The sequence below is a fragment of the Schistocerca nitens genome, chromosome 12, assembly GCF_023898315.1.
Source record: "Schistocerca nitens isolate TAMUIC-IGC-003100 chromosome 12, iqSchNite1.1, whole genome shotgun sequence".
In the NCBI taxonomy this organism is placed as follows: domain Eukaryota; kingdom Metazoa; phylum Arthropoda; class Insecta; order Orthoptera; family Acrididae; genus Schistocerca; species Schistocerca nitens.
Window position 1 is genome coordinate 44,884,112 of NC_064625.1, and position 23,135 is coordinate 44,907,246.

The 23,135-nt window shown below is 44.7% G+C and overlaps 1 protein-coding gene and 1 pseudogene across 2 annotated transcripts in view; both read left to right on the plus strand.

The window, feature by feature from the left end:
- Window positions 1-23,135, plus strand: part of LOC126215370 (angiotensin-converting enzyme-like) — a 296,275-nt gene that overhangs the window by 68,434 nt on the left and 204,706 nt on the right. The window lies entirely within an intron of this gene.
- Window positions 19,457-19,574, plus strand: LOC126215430 (5S ribosomal RNA; annotated as a pseudogene).

Here is a 23,135-nt window from a genome sequence, read left to right on the forward strand (position 1 = left end):
GCAAACTTAACAAATTCGTTTTTCTTAGCAAAGATACAGAATTAAACCTACCGAAAGAAGCAAAGTAATGTCGTTAAATTTTTAGTACACAAAGTAAAATCAGGAAATCAGTATATCCTAGGCAAGTCAATCCATTGGTAGTTTGAATTTGTACAGATAAGATTGTGGCGCTTAATTCTGTCACATGTAAACGTCTGAAAATACATCAGTCACTGGGTTAAAAGAATTAACAACGCCATTTATTGGTTCTTTGGTGTACTGCACCGTGATGATTAAACATCCGAACTACGAAGCTAAGCAGATGATTTTAGATAAAATTTTAAATTACAGTATCTCTTTTTTTCTGTGTTCCGATTTTGATGGAATTAAGCCTGTGCGTTGTCCCAAGCTATGCTCAAGTTATCTATGAAATCCCACGAAAATTCGTCTTGCAGTTTTGTAGATTAGCGTGTTCAAAAAGACACACGACGGTATTGTAGTTTTATTATTAGCATAGACATGGAAGGCACAAAAATGATACATTTACGAAACACATTTGCATTTTAAAGTATTGCTAGAAATGATGACCTGCTTCCATGCATTCTCTGAGCCTGCGCTCCATACTTTGCTACGTTGTGGAAAAGTCCTTATGCCTTCCGTTTTTCGTCAAATCCATTTTGGGTACGCTCATTCAGAAGAAGGAGATTGGGAACGGAAGTTCAGTACAGTTGACAACTCTCACACCAGTTGCACGACCTTGATAAAGATGGCTGATGAGCGCGCTGTTCAGCGCCCAGCAATTTCAACACTTCCGAGACGGAGTCGAGTGTCACAGGCACGACGTTTTAGTTTATTATTTCTTTCTACTAATGTTCTCACCAACTCTTGCAGACAGAATCCACATATGCAGCCGAATGTACCTGCAAAATTACATCATTTTACGGCACATAGTTCAGAACGTATGACCTCTCTGGCTACGGGCCTGTGCCCGAGTGAGATTCGGGCCCCTCTCGAAAGTGTTAAATCAGTCAAGTCATTCCAGCCATCCACAGCGCGGATTTTAAATGTCCCCATAGGAGAAAAGTCACTGACTCCAAATCTGGTGATCGGGTAGGTCATGCTATGGATATTCTTGGACTAATCCACCTGTTTGGAAAATGATTATCGAGATAATGGAGAAATTTACGTGGAAAATGAGGAGGAGAACCATCGTACGTGAACCATATTCATCAGATGCCATCTAGTGATACGAGGATTGGACAAAAATGAGTGTTTGAACATAAATGCAAATGCTAGACAAGCCTACAGGTTGCGCTGTTATATTTGACCAAGAATGGCACCTGTGAAATGTCCGCAGCACATTGCAAGCGTCTGTCGTAAGAACGATTTTCTGTGTAGTTGTGAGTGCATTATGTCGGAGCTGAGTGAATTCGAACGTGGTGCTCGTGTGGTGAGTGTTTCGGTAACCAATGTAGCCGAAGTAATTGATGTTTCAAGAGGCTCCGTATCGAACATTTATACCACATACAGGGAAAGCGGAAAACATCATCCGGTAAGTCACAAAGCGTACGAAAGTGTGTGTTGAGTGTTAGAGAAAGCGGTCATTGAAGAGGATTGTGACGAAAAATAAGAGACGGCAGCAGTGAAGGACACTACAGAATTGAATGTCGCACTCGCGAAACCTGTCACAACAAACAAAAAAAACAAAAAAAAAAATGGCTGTGAGCACTATGGGACTTAACTTCTGAGGTCATCAGTCCCCTAGAACTTAGAACTACTTAAACGTAACTAACCTAAGGACATCACATACATCCATTCCCGAGGCAGGATTCGAACCTGCGACCGTAGCGGTCGCGAGGGTTCCAGACTGTAGGTCCTAGAACCGCTCGGCCACTCCGGCCGGCCACAATCAAAACACGAAGAGAGTTCCATAAGCAGGGAATTGCAGGGCGATCTGGAATCCTACAACCACTCATTTGTAATGCAAATCACCATAAGAATGTCATTTGGATGGATAACTCTTGTTTCGCCTTGTTTCCAACTTCTGGCCCAAAAGTAAAACGTGACGGAGTGATGATTTGGACAGCCATATCGTGGTATTCCGTGGGCCCCTTGGTTACCCTTCAAGGTCATATTACTTCCAAGAATACTGTCGCCATTTTGGCTGATCAGGTCCATCCCATGGTACAGTGTTCGTGTCCCAATGGGGATGCTGTGTTCCAAGACGATAGTGCTCCTATTCACACAGATCGCATCGTCCAGGACTGGTTTAGTGAGCACTAGCATCCATTTCGGATCTCCCCCGGGCCACCAGTCACAGTTCTCAATATTATTGATCTTTGTGGTGTACTTTGTCCTATCGCTATTCACTTCCGTCATCATTACCTGTACTTGCCATTGTTTTACAGGAAGACCGATGTATATTCCGTCGGAAACGATACAGCATCCGTATTTATCCATTCTGAGACGACTGGAAGATGTTTTGAATGCCAACAGCTTTATCAGGCATAGTAGTACACTGTCCAGTCCATTAATGTGACAGCCTGTCAAGAGCCTACATAACAGCCTTTTGGAGCGCAGGCCGCTGCGAGATGTGCGGGAAGGGAGACAGTGAGTATCTGGAACGTACCTACAGCGGTGTGGAGCCATGCTGACTTCAGTGCGTTAGGTTGAGGATGCATGGTGCGAACAGCCCGATCGAGGTGGTCCTCCAGATTCTCGACTGGGCTTTAATCCGGGGAGTTTGGTGGCCAGAGTATCATGCACTTACACTGCGAGCTTTGTTACGAAACGTTGTGTTGCCCTGGTCCCCAAATATATAGCTGCATACCTGCATTTATTCCTTTATCCAGAATGACGGGATCACCCAGGGAATGTCACAAAAACATTGCTCAGACCATAACGCCCCCTCGTTCTTTGCTTTGACGTTTTACACTACTGGTCATTAAAATTGCTATACCTCGAAGAAATGCAGATGATAAACGGGTATTCATTGGACAAATATATTATACTAGAACCGACATGTGATTACATTTTCAATCAATTTGGGTGCATAGATCCTGAGAAATCAATACCCAGAACAACCACCTCTGGCCGTAATAACGGCCTTGATACGCCTGGGCATTGTCAAACAGAGCTTGGATGGCGTGTTCAGGTACAGCTGCCCATGCAGCTTCAACACGATACCACAGTTCAAGAGTAGTGACTCGCTTATTGTGACGAGCCAGTTGCTCGGCCACCATTAACCAGATGTTTTCAATTGGTGAGAGATTTGGAGAATGTGCTGGCCAGGGCAGCAGTCGATCAATTCCTGTATCCAGAAAGGCCCGTACAGGAGCTGCAACATGCGGTCGTGCATTATCCTGCTGAAATGTACGGTTGCAGGGATTGAATGAAGGGTAGAGCCACGGGTCGTAACACATCTGAACTGTAACGTCCACTGTTCAAAGTGCCGTCAATGCGAACAAGAGCTGACCGAGACGTGTAACCAATGACACCCCATTCCATCACACTGGGTGATACGCCAGTATGGCGATGATGAATACACGTTTCCAATGTGTGTTCACCGCGATGTCGCCAAACACGGATGCGACCATGATGATGCTGTAAACAGAACCTGGATTCACCCGATAAAAAGACGTTTTGCCATTCGTGCACCTAGCTTCGTCGTTAAGTACACCATCGCAGGCGCTCCTGTCTGTGATGCAGCGTCAAGGGTAACCGCAGCCATGGTCTCTGAGCTGACAGTCCATGCTGCTGCATACGTCGTCGAACTATTCGTGCAGATGGTTGTTGTCTTGCAAACGTCCCCTATGTTGACTCAGTGATCGAGACCTGGATGCACGATCCGTTGCAGCCATGCGGATAAGATGTCTGTCATCTCGACTGCTAGTGATACGAGGCCGTCGGGATCCAGCACAGCGTTCCGTATTACCCTACTGAACCCACCGATTCCATATTCTGCTAACAGTCATTGGATCTCGACCAACGCGAGCTGCAATGTCGCGATACGATAAACCGCAATCGCGATAGGCTTCAATCCGATCTTTATCAAAGTCGGAAACGTGACGGTACGCATTTCTCCTCCTTACTCGAAGCATCACAACAACGTTTCCCCAGGCAGCGCCGGTCAACTGCTGTTTTTGTAGGAGAAATCGGTTGGAAACTTTCCTCGTGGCAGCACGTTGTAGGTGTCGCCACCGACACCAACCTTGTGTGAATGCTCTGAAAAGCTAATCGTTTGCACATCACAGCATCTTCTTCCTATCGGTTAAATTTCGCATCTGTAGCACGTCATCTTCGTGGTGTAGCAATTTTAATGGTGGCTAGTGTACGTCGTATATGTCAACGGCCATCTGTCCGATGAAGCATAAACCTAGAGTCATCTGAAAAGGCCACCTGTCGCACACTCAGTGGACGGCGGTGAAGAGCAGTCAGCATGGGCGCACGAACCAGGCGCTTGCTGTGGCAGCCCATACGCAGCAACGTTCGCTGAGCGGTCGTTGAGGAAACACTACTGGTAGTAGACCACATCTGGGCGGTCGGTTTCTCAGCAGTTGCACGTCTGTTGGCCCGTACACGTCACTGCAGCCATCGTTCACCCCTGACACCTACGGTTCGTGGTGCACCCCAGTTGCCTCGACGCTGGTTTTGGGTATCGCCATCTCGCCATGCACGGTATACATTAACCACGACGGCACGGGAACAGTTCACAAATTTAACCGTTTCGAAAACGCTTCCTCCCTTGGCCAGAAAGCCATGATCGTGTCCTTCTGGACGTTAGGTAAATCGCTCAGTTTCCGCATTACGATGACTACAGCACTTCTTCCGCTCCCACTCGACACGCTTTACACACCCTTCATTGCTAGTGTTGCCACTTGGCGTTTGTGAGTAGTTACTGCACGCCGACGTCAAACATAGGCGGTGGTTGCATCAGTGTTACTGGACCGTGCATATTGCGTTTCTGGTGTTCCATATTTTTGTCGAACCTCTGTACATCGTCAAGTAGCCGGCCGCTGGTGGCCGAGCGGTTCTGGCGCTACAGTCTGGAACCGCGCGACCGCTACGGTCGCAGGTTCGAATCCTGCCTCGGGCATGGATGTGTGTGTTGTCCTTAGGTTAGTTAGGTTTAAGTAGTTCTAAGTTCTAGGGGACTTATGACCTCAGCAGTTGAGTCCCATGGTGCTCAGAGCCAGCCATCGTCAAGTAAAAGAATCATATGTCTGAGGAACGCTAGTTACGTTTCTCTATTGAGACGTCGTGGGAAAAAGAAAGCCGGGATGTTCGCCAGTCGAAATACCGGCGATGGTCCATGTGGTGCTTAATCCACCCTTATCAGCCAATTGCTGTTGAGCGGGAGGGCCGGGCCACATAGGCAACTTTCGCAGTTTATAACAACAACACTTTTATTAACTTTTCTTTGGGCAAATAAAATTTGATCTTTAAAATTTTTGTGATAAGGTAAGTTAGCAAAAAATCCTTACAAGCACGGGCAACCGCCCTATTCAAACAACAACATTAATCTTTAAACAAGTATTAAGTGACTCGCAAGTCAATTAAATTCTGTACACAGTAAAGCTCCCAAAAGGAGACTACAATAATGAGATAAACTTTAACCAATAATGGATATCACAAAAAGTTTTTAACACAAAATAGAATACAAACAGATACGCCCCTTCGTGACACATTTTCAAAACAGGTGACGTCACATAGGCACGGGCAAATTCAAGTAGCAGAAGGGGGGCCCACTGGACCCAGACCAGAGGAGGCTACACCCAGAACCCACAGCAAGCGGGCGAGCTGGACAGGGTGCTGCACACACTACACTATAACACACTGAAAAAAGGTCTTAGAGCTCGTGGTACCCGTGGTACTATACAATTCCAGAGATAGGGGACGGGGGGAGGGGGGGGGCGGCAAACATTAATTCCTCAAACGTAAAATAACTACAATGTATAAAATGATAGCCTATTTCACGAACATTGAAATAAAATAGTCAAGAGTGAATCAATAACTGATGCCTTTGACGTAACCTTAAAGGACGAGGGCGAATAGCATAATACCAAGTCAGCTTAGAAATTTAAACTACACTAGTAGGTTAACAAACGCTCACTGAAACTGGGGAGCTCATTTAAATTACCCCTTAACAGGATACTGATAAACTTAAACATTACCATTTCACTGTTTATGAGTGAACAAGTAATGCAATTAGATAACACAGAACGTACAGATTCAATGTTAAGCCTGTGTTTTGAACCAACTATAACAACGTCCACACAGCTCACTGTATCAGGAAAAATATTACAGTTTCACCATACTGGCTTATGCCGTCCGTCACTCCGAACAGCAGTAGTACCAATTAATAATACACGTCGCTTGCTCGGACTGTATCACATCACAAAATCCAGATAGAGCTTTAAACAAACACAATAACACGCGTTTACTTAAACAGCAAGACAACAGTTTCCGGTCATGGCGCCGATACTTGGGAAGCAAGGATCAGTATAATATGCGCATCAAAAACGTGACAAGCAATTCTCACCAAATCTTTTATGAAATCCTTTACAGATCCAAATCAGGGACGCACGACTCGATTCGGGTAATGTGGCAGAGTCCAACTCCCAGACTACAAGCCAGGTTCGCTCTTGCAAACGTGTCAAACACACCACAACCTCTGCGTCGTGCCCCGGCCTGCTCAACCACGCTCTCCTCCGATTCCCCAGCGCCGTGCGGCTCTCCGGCTGCCGCTCTCTAGCGCCACACGCCCGTCGCTGCCAAAAGCCACGTCAAACGGCCGAGCCCAAAGATCACACCATGCCGACCCGATCGATCAATCGATACGAGCCGGCACGGCTCACTCCAAAACATCACGCATTGCGGAAAGAACTAAGTGCCAATAAAATGATCATGAGTGATTCCACCAGACATGTTGAGACTGAACCTCTGCTGATGTCTCCCTTGCGCTTCGTAAGTCCAGAGTTTCCCGTAAGTCGTTTGAACATTTTATACGCCTGGAGAAACTCGAGATTCACATTGCAGCGTCTCAATTACAGCCAAGGTGTCGAGATTCGCAGCTGTGAACGTGGGAAAGGAGGAAAAACGAGCGAGTCCTTCAGCGCAGAGTCATTTACCCGAGAGAACTAACGACGTGGCAGTTTAACTAACGACATGGCAGTTAACGGCAGGCCCTAGACAGGCGAGCAGCGCAATATATGACCGGCTGGAGGAAGCGCTCACTCGCCCATTATGCTGACACGTGGCTCATTTCAGTCGAGATTACACAAAGCCGTATCGCCGGAGCTCGGAGTAACGGCCGAGGAATAGCCAACACGGGGGCAGGTCTTTAGGAGGTATAAACAAGATTTGGGTGGTGTAAATGTCACTTCTACGTAATTCTGTGCAGAGGGAATACGGCACGAGATATTTACGAAAGTGGCAATCTACCTTATAGGAGAAAGGAAATGGATTTTAATATCCATTGAAACAACAAATTGCGGTAACCGAACAAATTCACTCCGCATTTCAGTGCGTCTTCATCATGAGGATTTATGTCAATTAATTAATAAATGGTTCAAATGGCTCTGAGCACTATGGGACTCAACATCTTAGGTCATAAGTCCCCTAGAACTTATAACTACTTAAACCTAACTAACCTAAGGGCATCACACACACCCATGCCCGAGGCAGGATTCGAACATGCGACCGTAGCAGTCCCGCGGTTCCGGACTGCAGCGCCAGAACCGCACGGCCACCGCAGCCGGCTATTAATTAATAATGCACAGGCGCTCTAAATATACAAGTTTTGTGTACAAACTGTGGCACTGTCTTGCAGCAAAAGACAAAAATGTATGTCGATTCTATGACTGTATGGGTGATGTAACTGATGTTTCTTATCTGATGTGCTATAGCTATGGCCCGTGTCTCAATGGGAAGAAGCTGAACAACACATCTTTATTTGGGAGTAAGATGGTGCGCCGCCTCGCTGGCATAACTCAATACGCGACTGGTTAAACGGTATGGTATCCGACCGGTGGTTTGGGCGCAAGAGGCCCGTTGACACAGCATTTTATGCATGACCTCCACGTTCACACACGATCTGACGCGATCATGTGTATATGAGCCCGCCCGGCTAGCCGTGCGGTCTAACGCACTGCTTCCCGAGCGGGAAGGCGTACCGGCCCCACGGATTATTGTTGACGTCCAGTGTGCGGGTCAGCCTGTGGATGGTCTTTAAGGCGGTTTTCCATCTGTCTCGGCAAATGCGGGCTGGTTCCCCTTATTCCGCCTCAGTTACACTGGGTTGGCGATTGCTGCGCAGACACTGTCTCCACGTACGCGTACACCATAATTACTCTACCACGCAAACATTGGGAGGGCGAAAGGGGGGTGGGGGGCTCCACAGGGGGCCGAACCGCACAATAACCCTGGGTTCGGTGTGGGGCGGCGGTGGGGTGGGTGGACTGGTGTAGCCTGTTGTGGGGGTTGTGTACCACTGAGGGCTACGCCGTGGACGAATCCTCTCCGTCGTTTCTAGGCCCCCAGTTCAATACATACATACATTCTTACATACCGGTACATGTGTATGTGCCTCCGATACCAGCTGACCTATCCGACTTTAGAAACAGTGTCATTGCAACAGTTACTACTGACACATTGTGTGGTGTCACCGCCAGACACCACACTTGCTAGGTGGTAGCCTTTAAATCGGCCGCGGTCCGTTAGTATACGTCGGACCCGCGTGTCGCCACTATCAGTGATTGCAGACCGAGCGCCGCCACACGGCAGGTCTAGAGAGACGTCCTAGCACTCGCCCCAGTTGTACAGCCGACTTTGCTAGCGATGGTTCACTGACAAAATTACGCTCTCATTTGCCGAGACGATAGTTACCATAGCCTTCAGCTACATCATTTGCTACGACCTAGCAATGCGCCTTTATCATTTGCTATTTATCTTGTGATGCATGTACCGTCAAGAGCGATGTTCACCAATTATGGATTAAAGTTAAGTATTCCAGAAGCTACGTACCTTTTTTGCTAGTCTCAAGACATTGTCCTGTTCCAGACCTCACGCCAGCCTGCGTGAGCTTAACGCGTGCCTTTCGGCTACCGGTCATAGTGGATTGGCTGTCTGGCCAGTCCACAACACATTGATCAAGTTTCCGGAACAATTCGCCTATCGACTCGATTTGTGATCGGTGTCCACACTGAATAATTGTAAGAAAAACTGTTTGTGTTTCTCTTTCATTTGGTGTATTATTTATAAATGTAAGGTGAATGTAAAATGTGCTACAAAGCCTTAAAACCCGTATATTCATTTTGAAACACCCTGTATATATTACGCCTGCAAAATGATTTTTTTTATGTTGCCAAAGCATTTTAGAAGTTCCGGAATGTTGAATGAAATCGTGCACCGACCGAAATATAAGCAGTTATAGGTCCTGGATGAATTTGTGCAAGAAAAGATTCAACCAATATACGAATTTCTGTCTAATGAAGATTTACTCCAAAGACGCACCAGTGCCAATAAGCAATATGACAACAAGAGCTTCAACACATGCATTTGGAAACTGCTACCGAAATATCTTCATTTTGGGGTAAAAAACTGTTGAAACAGCAGCATATAAAGGGTGTTGGGAAATTCCCGTTACAAACGTCTAGGATTTGTAGACGGGAGTGAGTACATATTACTTTGAATAGGAACCCATCTCCGGAAACTTAACCGTTTGCGTTCTACGACGGTTTCAATTCAGGTGCGTAACGCGTCACGCCTCCTGAGCTAGAAACTGAAGAGTCACCACATGGGGGTAGAGAGTGTGTACCAGAAGATGCTTCGTAGGTACAGTGTCTGTAAGAACGTTGGTGGTCGCCACATCTAGCCGCTGTTGCAATGAATCAGTGCTGTTCTGCACGTACAGTATGCTGGGCTCTTTTTTGTTCTACAATAATGCAAACACGTAATGTTTAAGTACTAATACAAAAAATGTGCCTAACTAACAAATGGACGTTTCCTTATGTTTCCTTTCGAATTTTTATCTTAGAATTGTACTGCGTAAACCAATTCCTTAAGAATAAGTGGATAAGTTAAACATCTGAATTGAATTCGTCGTAGAAAAAAAACGGTACGTTTTCGGACATGCGTTCCAATCCAAAATATTATGTACCCACTGCTCCCTACAAGTCCTAGAAATTGGCAACGGGAATATCCGGACACCTTGTGTATGCTGCTATTTAAACAGTTTTTGGCCCCAAAATGAAGATATTTCGGTACCAGATTCCAATTGCACGCGTTGAAACTCTCGTCATTTTGCGTATTGGCACTGGTTCGTCTTTGAAGCAAATCTTCATTAGACAGAAATTCGTTATTGGTTGAATCTTTTCTTGAACTAATTCATGCAGTACCTACAGCTGCCTATATTTCGCTCGGCGCACGGTCTCGTTCAACACACTGTAACTTCTAAAACGCTTTCACATTTTATATATATTATAAAAATCAGGGATGAAAATTATGTTAAAAATTTCATTTTTTATCGGTCTCGACCATGACCTCCCCTTAAATTACTGTTCACCCATACAATCAAAGTATCGACACAAATTTTTGTCTTGTGCTGCCAGACAGTGCCATAGGTTGCACACAAAAGTTGTATATCCAAAGCGTCTGTGGCTTAGTTAATTAATTAACATAAATCCTTCTGATGAAGCTGCACTGAAACGCGTAGTAAATGTGTTCGGTTGCAGTTATTTATTGTTTCAATTGATTTTAAAATCCATTTCCTTTCTTCTATACGATTGGTTGCAACATTCGTGAATATCTCGTGCCGTATTTCCTCTGCACACAATTACGTGGAAGCGACATTTAGACCACCCGCATCTCGTTTATATTCAACGAAAGTTTTTCATGTGTTCTGAAGACCATGAACGTCGTCGAAATTGTCACCGGGAAGGGCTGCAAAAACTTGGCGACGTTGTCTGGCAGGAGACGCATGGCCGCCGCGGAACAAGGTTCAAATGGCTCTGAGCGCTATGGGACTTAACAGCTATGGTCATCAGTCCCCTAGAACTTAGAACTACTGAAAACTAACTAACCTAAGGACATCACACAACACCCAGTCATCACGAGGCAGAGAAAATCCCTGACCCCGCCGGGAATCGAACCCGGGAACCCGGGCGCGGGAAGCGAGAACGCTACCGCACGACCACGAGCTGCCGACACGGTACAAGGAATGTCTCAGTTTGTTATAAGGAAGAAACCGGACTGGGAAAAGCAGAGTATGTCTGATGAAGAGGAAGCAGGCCTGTGTGGTCCTCGGCTAGCAGATTAACCGTATTTCTTGGAACATCGTTTCTTGGTTACTCCAAACTTCAAATGTGTTTTTCTCGAAACAAAATTACAGTGCGCGAATCTCTCTAGACCCCTCGACAGATTAACCGATCAATTAGATTTTCTTAAAATGAAAGATAATTAAATTTAGAGGGCCTTAGCGAGAGCTATTTTTAAATCGAATTTTAAATATTTTTCTTTAAACATTGGAACTTAAAAAAGCATGCCAAGAAACTGACACATTTTTCATATGGCTGCCATATTTTTACGTATTTTTCAAGACCCCATAGTTATGGCACTTCGGATTCATTCTAATTTAAGAATTTTCGATTTTTATGCGTTTCACAAATAGCTAATAGAACTCGCCCATTTTTTTACGTCTCGACCAGAACCCCCCGTTAAATAACCTAAAATGTTCGCATTAAAACGATTCTAATCAGTTAAATGGGCGAACTTATTTCAGACATGGCTGCAGCTTTGCAATGTCAAGAAGGCTAAATTATGATTTTGTGAAATAATTAACACTAGTTTACTGTCAGATGGCGGAAATTTCTTTCAAACCACGTGTAATAATGTAGTATTAGAACAAGTAAATATGTTTTTTTTATATTAAGGGAGCTGAAACCAATGACTGTATGGACGACTAAATAAACAGTAGGGGCTAAAATAAGTTGGGGTAATAGGGGCATTGCCCTCAAGTCGAGGAGTCCTCTGCAGCGAAAACAAAGAAATGAAGAAAAATTAAAATTCATTTCTCTATCGTTCTCTTCATAGAACGCATGTCCATCAGACCAAAACTAAGTACTCTACACATCTAGGCTTCTTTAACGGTTGGCGGACATTCTCTACTGGTCTTAGGTATTTCGATAACTTACTTGAAAAAAAAATGCAAAGAGGACGTGGAAAAGCGATCACAGGAGCATAAAGACAACAGTCAAGGAAGGAAGTGGATAAATCAGCTGTTACGGGACACGCCTTGTGGTAGGAAACCACAGCGTTCCATCTGATAAGACTCAGGCTCTGGCAAGCACAAGCAGATACTACACAGTAGGTTGAACGGACGGGAGACAGAGGTTGCTACTCAAGCAAACAGTTTTATTCGGAAACAGGAATGAGCGAAACTCAGTGGTTACGAAGGGGAACTGCACCAAACTCGGTTACATCTACAACCTGTTTGACCACGGCGTACTATGGCAGTAGGATTCACAAATTTGATCTGCGAGTACCTTCAAGGTAATGCTCAACGCTTTGGCCTAGGAAACAGGCGCCGTCAACGAACTCTAGACTCGTTGATTTTCTCAAGACTGATAAACGTAATTCTTACAATTAAGAAATGTGGCGAGCGAAGTACTTGAAAAACAATCAAGAGCGCATCACATGTTATAAATCTGAATCTAAGGACGTCGCAGTTGCATATGATCTGTGAGGAACTGCTCTATTAGAAACAGATTACTTGACGATTACACGAATTACTTGGCGATTTTTTTTATTCTTCTGGGCCCGCTGCGTAGAAGATGTCTCTCAACGACAGTGTATAATTATATTTTTATAATTCGAAGTACGCTGCTAAGTGATTGCTTTTATTTTACAATAGGCTAATTTCGGTTGAACTGTCATCAGATTATATCTGATGGTTTTGACGTGTACGCGATATCGGTAGTTCTCTATTTGCTTGTTAGTTACGTTCCGTTGGCGTTATTGTAGTAATAATAGTTAGTTACCACCTTATCTAACTTATTACTTTATGTAGTTCTCAGATTATATTCTGTATATCGGGATTTTCTTAACACCTTGTTTACAGATAAATAAAAATACAACAAAGGCAAGTCTTCCGTTCCAGACTGTATGCCAATTAGGTTCCTTTCAGAGTTTGCTGATGCAATAGCTCCATACTTGGCTATAATATACAACTGCTCGCTTGTAGAAAGATCCGTTGGGAAGAACACACAGAAAATGTAATGGGGTAGGTGAACACTAGATTACATTTATATTGGCAGAACACTTTAGAAGATGCAACAGAACTACTAAAGCGACTTTCTACACTACGCTTGTCCGTCCTTTATTGACGTACTGCTGCGCGGTGTGGGATCCTTACCAGTTCAAGAGTGGAATAACAGAGAATTATTGTGAAGGTGGTTCGATGAACCCTCTGCCAGGCACTTAAGTGTGAGCTGCAGAGTAGCCATTTAGATCAGATATAGAATATCGTTGTGTTGTCTGTCAAACAAGCTGTCACGAAGTTACAGGTATAAAGAATATAATCTCAGACTCCATGAAGTAACACCAACGGAACGTAACTAGCAAACAAATTGACAGTGTCAAAATCATCGATATCGCTTTACCGTCCGACATACCCTGATGATGGCAATTCAGCTGAAATAGGCCTACTGAAAAATGAAAGCAATCAGCGTACTTGGAATCATAAAATATAATTATACTCGAGGGAGATTTTGACATCTGTGAAATACAGGGAGTACATGCCATAGACTTTAGGGGTTTATTGTTCACATAAAAACGTTACGAAAGGTTCATATGAACACGGGTCCGAAAATCCTTCTTAATGAAAATATGAAAGGAATTTCCCATAGTGACTTCTGACTTGTAATTTACCTCAAACCTGCATTTTCACTCACTTTTTTGTTTGCAGTTGGTCTCGGCATCTGTTTACTTGTCTGATTGGCCTCTGTTCAGTTTTAGAGGAACTTCCATTACAATACATCCCGACAGTGTGTCGAGTTTCTGAAATGATGAGTATGCACTACATCTACGGCGCAGCAGATGGGAATGCGGACAAACACGTAGATTTGGGTGCTATACGTTGCCCTGGGAGGCAGTTACGTTGGCAAGAAAATTTGTACGACCCTACCACCGGTTGCGAGAGACAGGCTCATTTGAGGAGAGAATTGCAGATGGTGGGAGACCATCCGATGTACGAACGCCTGAGACTGAAGAACGGGTTCTTCGTGCTGTGGGTGGTACTCCATCGACTAGTGCATGGAGAGTGTGGTGTACCAACTATCGATGCGCCTTTATTTATCCTGAGTGGTTTGATCGAAATTCACTAACAGCCCTTACGAACTTGGATGCGCCTAGTTAGAGCTATCGATCCGAGTGGACGCTACACAAAGGGGCCTGTTAATTTGTTAACTATCTCAGTTAACTAGCCCTCGATACTCTCTCCAATTGTCTGACTTCGTATTCAGCCTGAGAAGAAACCAGAACTACCACGACTGCTAAAAATTTCCGCTTCCCAGAACCTGTATCTCTTTTAACGAATAAACAGTCTGTCACTTTGACGTAAATATTTTGACACTCAATAACGAATGTTCCTTCTCAACACATTAATAAATTCACTCCATAAAGTCCACAGCTAACCACAAGTCAAAAATTTCAGTAAATCAGTAGCGGTATAAGCGATTCTTCTTCTTATTATTGCATATACCAGCGGATAAATAGTACTGTCGGAGCACAAAAAACGCGAATATGTTCCTGTTTATTTATTAGTCTCTGACTGAAATTTGGGGTATCAGCTGCCTCATTCTACTTTCCTCGACACTTGTAAAATTTTCTCAAAAATTTTGGCATGTGAACATTGTTGCACTATTTTTAACATGCAACTCACTTCAAACTCCCACAAGCTCCCCCAACTGTAACTCACTCACACCCACCAGTCCGTCGCTGTAAGTCACTCATACCCATCCACTCCCACTTGCCCATTCTCGCTCACTCATTCAGCCCAACTCGTCTTCTGTGTCACAGCCAGCGTTTCCTTCGTTCTGTCCTTTCACTGTCACAGTGTCCCTCTTGCTCTCTCTCTCGCTGCCACTGTCCTTCCCACTTCTGCTGTCTCTTCTTACTGTCACTATCTCTTTCTTCTTCGTTGTCATTGTCGTACACTCTGTCCCTCATTATCACTGACTCTCGCCCACTTCCACTTTCTGCTTCTCTTTATTGCTCTCCCACTGGCAGTGTTTCCTTTACTATTGTGCCGTTGTCAGCTCTGTTCCATTGCCACTGTGTGCCTCTCTTTCTCTCACACAGCGATTGCCTCCTTTGCTCTTTCTATAACACAACCACTGTCTACTGTCTTCCATTATTTATTACTTTTCCATCGCTTTGCCACTGCCACTGTCTTCTTCTCTCTGAGCATAAAAAAGCGCTGGTATGTTTGCATACCAAAATTTTTGGAAAAATTTTTAAGGGTCCTACGGCAGCTGTGCCCCACTTTTCAGTTATAATCGTTTAAAATAAACGGAAACATTTTCACATTTTTTTCTGCTCCGATAGGAGCATTTTTCCGCTGGTTCCTTTCTTTACCCTGCTGCAGCAGGGCATGTCACTCATACGAAAAAAAATGCATTGCTCAGTAAAATTTAGATACTTGACTGACGTGAAATTGAAATCACGCAAAACTAATTTGACGCCTCATAACGAATTTTACGTGCACAGAAATTCTGCATGTGCTTCAGTGCTACAACATGTGTTTCCCAGATGATAACGGAAACACTTTACAGCATATTTCTCCGTGCTACGTCTCTTTATAAACTACTGTGCGATTTCGCCACACATTGGATTTTAAGTGCGTATTTTCCATGTACAAGTAGGATAAATTTTGAACTTCTGTACCTTGGAAACGGTGAAAGATATGATGAAAACTTTTAATATTGTTCGAGAACGGGATCTTAGAAATACATGGTAAAAATGACAGTCATTTGCTGTGCATCGCCTTGTCTGCGTTCTCGGATGAGTTTTGGTCTGGTGGTGATGTAATAACAAGCCATTTTTGTGGGGTTTTCCGAGGAACCGCACATGAACTAACGGTGCCTCCAAACGTCCCATGAAGCTCACCGTAGACCACATCAAATGCAAAAAGAACCAACCGATTTGCTCCATTCGCCTAAGCGGGGAGAAGTTTGTAATATTCGTAGTTTGACCCTATAGTGTAGGATAGTGACACTAAAACAATCCTTTTTTTGGGTACACAAATGGTTCCCACCACAAGGGCTATCCAAAACACTTGAGACTACCTTTCTGTCACCAATAGAACCGGAGCTATGAGCACCGGAAAGTCCCATTTTTATTCGCGGCGATTTTTAACAGATAGGGTAGCACGCTGTTGCATGCAAGTAGGTTATTGCTGTTGTTGTTGTGGTCTTCAGTCCTAACACTGGTTTGATGCAGATCTCCATGCTACTCTGTCCTGTGCAACCTTCATCTCCCAGTACCTACTGCAACCTACATCCTTCTGAATATGCTTAGTGTATTCATCTCTTGGTCTCCCTCTACGATTTTTATCCTCCACGCTGCCCTCCAATACTAAATTGATGATCCCTTGATGCCTCAGAACATGTCCTACCAACCGACCCCTTCTTCTAGTCAAGTTGTGCCACAAACTCCTCTTCTCCCCGATTCTATTCAATACCTCCTCATTAGTTATGTGATCTACCCATCTAATCTTCAGCATTCTTCTGTAGCACCACATTTCGAAAGCTTCAATTCTCTTCTTGTCCAAACTATTTATCATTCATGTTTCACTTCCATACATGGCTACACTCCATACAAATACTTTCAGAAACGACTTCCTGACACTTAAATCTATACTCGATATTAACAATTTCTCGCGCCATAATTCCCTAACTTACAGTAATATTTCGCTTCAAATTGAAATCAAGTAAATCTAGTGTGGGGTGTACAGCGAATACCAGACATCTTTCTTAACAAGACAATACGTGACTGGCTTTTTAACAATATTTTCAAATATTTTGAGACGACCACGGGCGCAGACGGACGTTCCTCGACCACCGCTGCATAATTGTCGCTGTCAGTGACAAGATCGAGTAATTACATCATTCTCAAACAGTTTTAAGCCATGTAATACACAGAAAAGCCCCCACCGCGGGTAGTTCCTCGGCCTCCACAGTAACTGTCTAAAAACTTGCGGATTAGAGCGCCTGTTCTATTATTAAAAACAGCTTATAGCGTTGGACATAAGCGATCCGTCGCATGAGAACGAGTATGGAAGGCACTTATCACATGAACTGGCACATTCTTCATGAGAATCGCGTGTACAGCCGGCCGATGTGGCCGAGCGGTTCTAGGCGCTTCAGTCTGGAACCGCGCGACCGCTACGGTCGCAGGTTCGAATCCTGCCTCGGGCATGGATGTGTGTGATGTCCTTAGGTTTTTTAGGTCTAAGTAGTTCTAAGTCTAGGGGACTGATGACCTCAGATGTTAAGTTCAATAGTGCTTAGAGCCATTTGAACCATTTGATCCACTCTCGTGTACCCGTACCACCTTCAACAAGAACAAGGATCAAATGAGGCAACTTTCAGCCAAGAATAACGTTCTGTGCACGCACGTTAGCAGCGGTCTTGTCCTTAGCGTTAGTGACAGGTGTTCACGGGGCCCCGGGTTCGATTCCCGACGTGAAAAAAAAAGAGAGAGAGACCTGCACCCAGAACTGGTATCCCGACCAAGTATTAGGGTGGTGCATAAATTCGTAAAGCGTTCCTTCTGCATGTTGGTTTTCCGTTTGCTATGGGTTTAGTTATCGATTTAATTGTTTTTTATTTGTAGTTCACTGTTGCTATTTGAGTTTACATATTGCAATTTTGTCATTTAGAGATAATGAGTGGACTGTGGATGCTAGAAAATGGAGTGCCAAATAGAGAAACCGGAACGTTTCCGACGTATTCTTCTGTTCGACTTCAGTAGAGGGGAGACAGCAGCGGAGGCAGCCAGGAACATTTGCACAGTGTATGGGGATAATTACATTGGACAGAGTGCGGTAAGAAAATACTTCTTTCGTTTTAAGGAGGATCATTTTGGCATTAGTGACTCTCCACGTTCAAGAAGGCCTTCGGAATTTGATGAAGATCGTTTAAACTCATTAATCCACAATGATGCATGTCATTGTACTCGATAACTGACAAATGTGATGGACTGTGATCCACCATCGTGCGACATGGGAAAGGTTCAAAAACCGGGTGACAGGTACCGCATATTCTGAGCCAAAATCACAAAAATCAGCGGGTTGCCGTATGTGCATCTGTGCTTGCTCTTCGTCAACTGGCTCATGAATAACACCGACCGTTCCCATACTGTATCGTTACTGGCGACGAGAAATTGTGTCTTTATGCTGATATAAAGAAGAAAAAGTAAAGGTTGAACCCAAGCAAAGCAGCAATTCCCATTACATAGAACTGCGCCCATCCACAGAAGATAATGTTATGTAACAGCGACTGTGTGGTGTACAACGAAGTGCTTCCCCAAGCTGTAACCATCTCTGCCGACATTTATTGTCAACAAGTGAGACGTCTTGCAGAAGCAATCCAAGACTAACGACGAAGAAGACAGCACGAAGTGATGGTACTCCACGATAACACTACTCCACGATAACGCTTGATCGACAAAAAACATTATACAGTAGTTAGGAAGTCATTCCGCACGCACCTTATTCGCCTGATCTTGTGCCGTCAGATTCTCACCTTTTCCGCTCTCTATCGAACAACCTTCAAGGAACTTCCTTTCCGGATGAACATGCGCTCCGAACATGGCTCGACGAATACTTCGCCTCAAAATAACTTGATTTCTACAGTCGTGGAATCGGAAAGTTACCCCAGCGTTTGTAGGCTGTTATAAACAGTGAGGAAAAATATATTATTGATGACTAAAGTCGCTGTTATGTTTATCTGTTGTATTTACTAATGGAAAACGATACGAACTTACGCTATTCACTGATGAGGCTAGCTTTTCACGTGATTGGATCTTCAGTTATCGTAACAATCATGTCTGAGCTTATGAAAACGCGCATGAAAAGCGAAAAGAGTGTCATCAACAGAGGCTCAATGTCAGCATGTGGAGTGTAGTCATCCATCATCTCAGTGGCCCTTACTGTTTCCGGCAAAGCGTGACGTCTTCGACCACCGCCGAGTTTTCGACAGGTGAACACGCCGGCATTTTCAGAATACAAACGCAACGAGGGAGCGAAGTGCAACGAAATTTAAATACTCAGAAAGACAACACACACCGTAAGAACTAACGCCACCACACAACAAAAGACGACCTACATCAGAAGTTGTCGCTCTGTTGTTTGACCAGGAAGAGAGCAGAATTTAAGCAAAAACGGCCGTCTGTATTTATAAGGTCCTTTACTAGTTTAAACAACGGCCTTGCCGCAGTGGATACACCGGTTCCCGTCAGCTCACCGAAGTTAAGTGCTGTCGGGCGTGGCTGGCACTTGGATGGGTGACCATCCGGGCCGCCATGTGCTGTTGCCATTTTTCGGGGTGCACTCAGCCTCGTGATGCCATTGAGGAGCTAATCGACATAATAGTTGCAGCTCCGGTCAAAGGAAACTATCATAACGACCGGGAGAGCGGTGTGCTGACCACACGCCCCTCCTATCCGCATCAGCTGAGGATGACATGGCGGTCGGATGGTCCCAATGGGCCACTTGTGGCCTGAAGTTTAAGCTCAACTACTTCCTTAGTAACACTATCCCAGCCGCTGGAACTGGACAGAAATGGATGTAAGTAACGTATCTTATGCTGGTTCAGTTTGCTATATAATTTGCTTTTCTATATTCGGTGTTTAGTGATTGCTAATATCACATGATTTGGATTAAATTCTTTTCACTGTCATGACCATTCACTGGGGAATCTATAACTTTAATTATGTACGTGGTCAAAATCACACTGACGGAAAAAAATCGCAACACCAAGAAGAAATTATGCGACATTAACGAAATTTGGTAGGCGTGTTTCTACATCTGAAAGATGACGCCTATTGAAATTTCGCGCTAGTCGCACAAGAGTGGCGCTAATAGTGGCGCAAAGAGGATGCAAATCATGTTGGCTTTAGATATACGTTTGATGGTAGTGAGCGTTAGTTAGCTTTGAGGTTGGACGTGATGAGTTGATGTCGGTCAAGAATGCCTTTAAAGCGACAAAGACGCCTTTATCGATACCCCACCGAGATAAACGAGGTAGTGTAATAGGGCTATAAGAAGCTGGATGCTCCTCCTCCGATATTGCGGAAAGATTTACCAGGATACAGCCACTGTACATGATTGATTGCAGCGGTGGTCAGGAGAATGTACGGTCGCAAGAAGACTGGACTTCGAACGACCACGTGGCACTGCCAAGAGGGATGACCATCGTCTCTGGAGTAAGGCTCTGGCGTATCGTACTGCATCTGCAGCAGCAATTTGAGCAGCAGTTGGCACCTCACTGACACAGCGAAGTGTTACAGATCGGTTACTTTAAGGACAGCTCCGAGCCAGAGGACGCCCTGTAGCGTGCATTCCACTGACCCTAAACCACTGCCATTTGCGATTTCACTGGTGTCAAGCGAGAGCTCATTGGAGGGCAGGTTGGAGGTCTGTTTTGTTTTCTGATGTAACCTGATTCTGCCTCGGAGCCAGTGACAGGGGTCTGTTGATTAGAAAGAAGGCGAGGGCCTGAAACCAACATGTCTTCGTGCCAGACACATTGGACCTACAATTGGAGTTATGTCTGGGGTGCGATTTCGTATAACAGCAGGAGCACTATCGTGGTTTTCCCATGCTCCGTTATTGCAGATTTGAACGTCAGTCTGGTAATTCGGCCTGTTGTGTTGCCATTCTTGAACAGTACTCCAGGGAGTGTTTTCCAACAGGATGACGCCCGTCCACATACCGCTGTTGTAACCCAACATGTTTTACAGAGTGTCGATATGTTGCCTCGGCCTGCTCGATCACCAGATCTGTCTCCAAGCGAGCACATACGGGACATCATCGGACAACTCCAGCGCCACCCACAACCAGCATTAACCCTCCCTGTAGTGACCGACCAAGTTCAGGGCATCGAACCCCATCTTACAAACTGACATCCGATACCTGTACAACACAATGAATGCACATTTGCATGCTTGCGCTCTACATTGAGGCGGTTACACCGATTAATAATGTACCATCATTTCACATTTGCTGGTGTTGCGACTTTTTCCATCAGAGTGCTTAAGCTGACAAACTCTGGGAGGATGCACAGGACACCAAAACAAACATTTTTCTCTAATGTCACAATTGCCAATGAACTTTTTTTAATCCGGTAGAGGACTTAAATCGCTCTCAACACGCGTGCAATTACGCGTAACATGGGAAAGAATCAGACGAATGTAAGAAATGTCCTTGATGAGCAATTGATAATACATTTCATGTACAGTCTATGCGCAACCTGGAACTAGATGATTATCCACTGAGATCACAGTCTTCACAGTGGTGTCTAGAAGAGTGTCAGATGCATCCTGTATACCTGCCCTCTGTGCTGTTTATACAGGGTGAAAACTATTTAAACCGACAAGCTCTGGGAGGTTGTAGGGGACATTAATACAAATATTTTTCCCTAATTCATTTTTTCCTATGAGGAGTATTCAAACCGGTGGAGGTCGTATTATGCTCTTCAGTTGTTAGAGGCCGTATTACTCTCTTCAGTTGTAGGCAACTGCTGTCCACCAGTGTAGTAGTGCATTGTCTCTGTTTACTAATGGAGCGATACACCTGGAGTAAGTACACTGATATGGTTGGTGCGTACTACGTAGTGCACCACAACGGACGAGCTGCACAGCGGGTTTATCAACAGCAATATCCTAATCGCCGTATCCCGCATCATATGACCTTTGCTGCTGTGTACCAACGTCTGCGTGACACCGGGTCATTTAGCAGATTACCTGGACAGGGACGCCGTCGCACGGTAAGAACGCTGCAATTTGAGGAAGCTGTCTTGCAGCATGTGGAGCGGGATCCTTCAATCAGCACTCGTGCAATTGCACGTAACATGGGGACGAATCAGACGAATGTAAGAACTGTCCTTGGAGAGCAATTGTTACGTCCATTTCACTTACAGCGTGTCCACAACCTGGAACCATTTGATTATCCACCCAGAGCACAGTTTTCGCAGTGGTGCCTGGAACAGTGTGAAATGTATCCTACATTTCCATCCTCTGTGTTGTTTACCGATGAAGCAACGTTCGGGCGTGATGGAGTCTTCAACATGCACAATTCGCATATTTGGAGTGAGGATAACCCACATGCCACAGTTACTAGCGCCCATCAAGTACGGTTCTTCGTTAATGTGTGGATCTGTGTTGTCGGGGACTGTTTAATTGGGCCGTATCTGCTAGCTAGGCCATTAAATGGCCGGCACTATTACAATTTTCTCGCCGTAGCATTGCCAGAATTGCTGGAAGACGTCCCGCTCCCTATAAGACAACGCATGTGGTTCCAACATAACGGGGCGCCGGCACATTTCAGTTGTCGTGTGCGTCGATTCCTGGACCGAAGGTTCCCAGAAACCCTGATTGGTGGAGGTGGTCCTGTGCCGTGGCCTGCTCGATCCCCAGATATGTCCCCTCTCGACTTTTTTGTGTGGGGAGAGATGTGCAACCTTGTTTACGCAACTCCTGTTGCATCAGAAGAGGATCTGTTTGCCCGGATAGTAGCACCAGCAGGAACAATTCAGGATACTCCTGGGGTTTTTGTCCGTGTCAGACAGAACATGATCCGACGGTGTAACCTTTTTGAAAATCTACTGTACTTGAAATTGGGTTGTGTTAATGTGTTGTCTCTTGGTTATAAAGAAATGGAAAAGTGTTTGTTGGTTTAATTAATTTGCCGCCAGAGAAATCTTCCTCTACCGGTTTAAATACTCCTCATAGGAAAAAATGACATTAGGGAAAAATATTTGTTTTGATGTCCCCTGAACCTCCTAGAGTTTGTCGGTTTAAATACTTTTCACCCTGTAGATGAAGCAGCGTTCGGGCGGGATTGGAGTCATCAGCGTCAACAAATGCTGCGGTTTGAG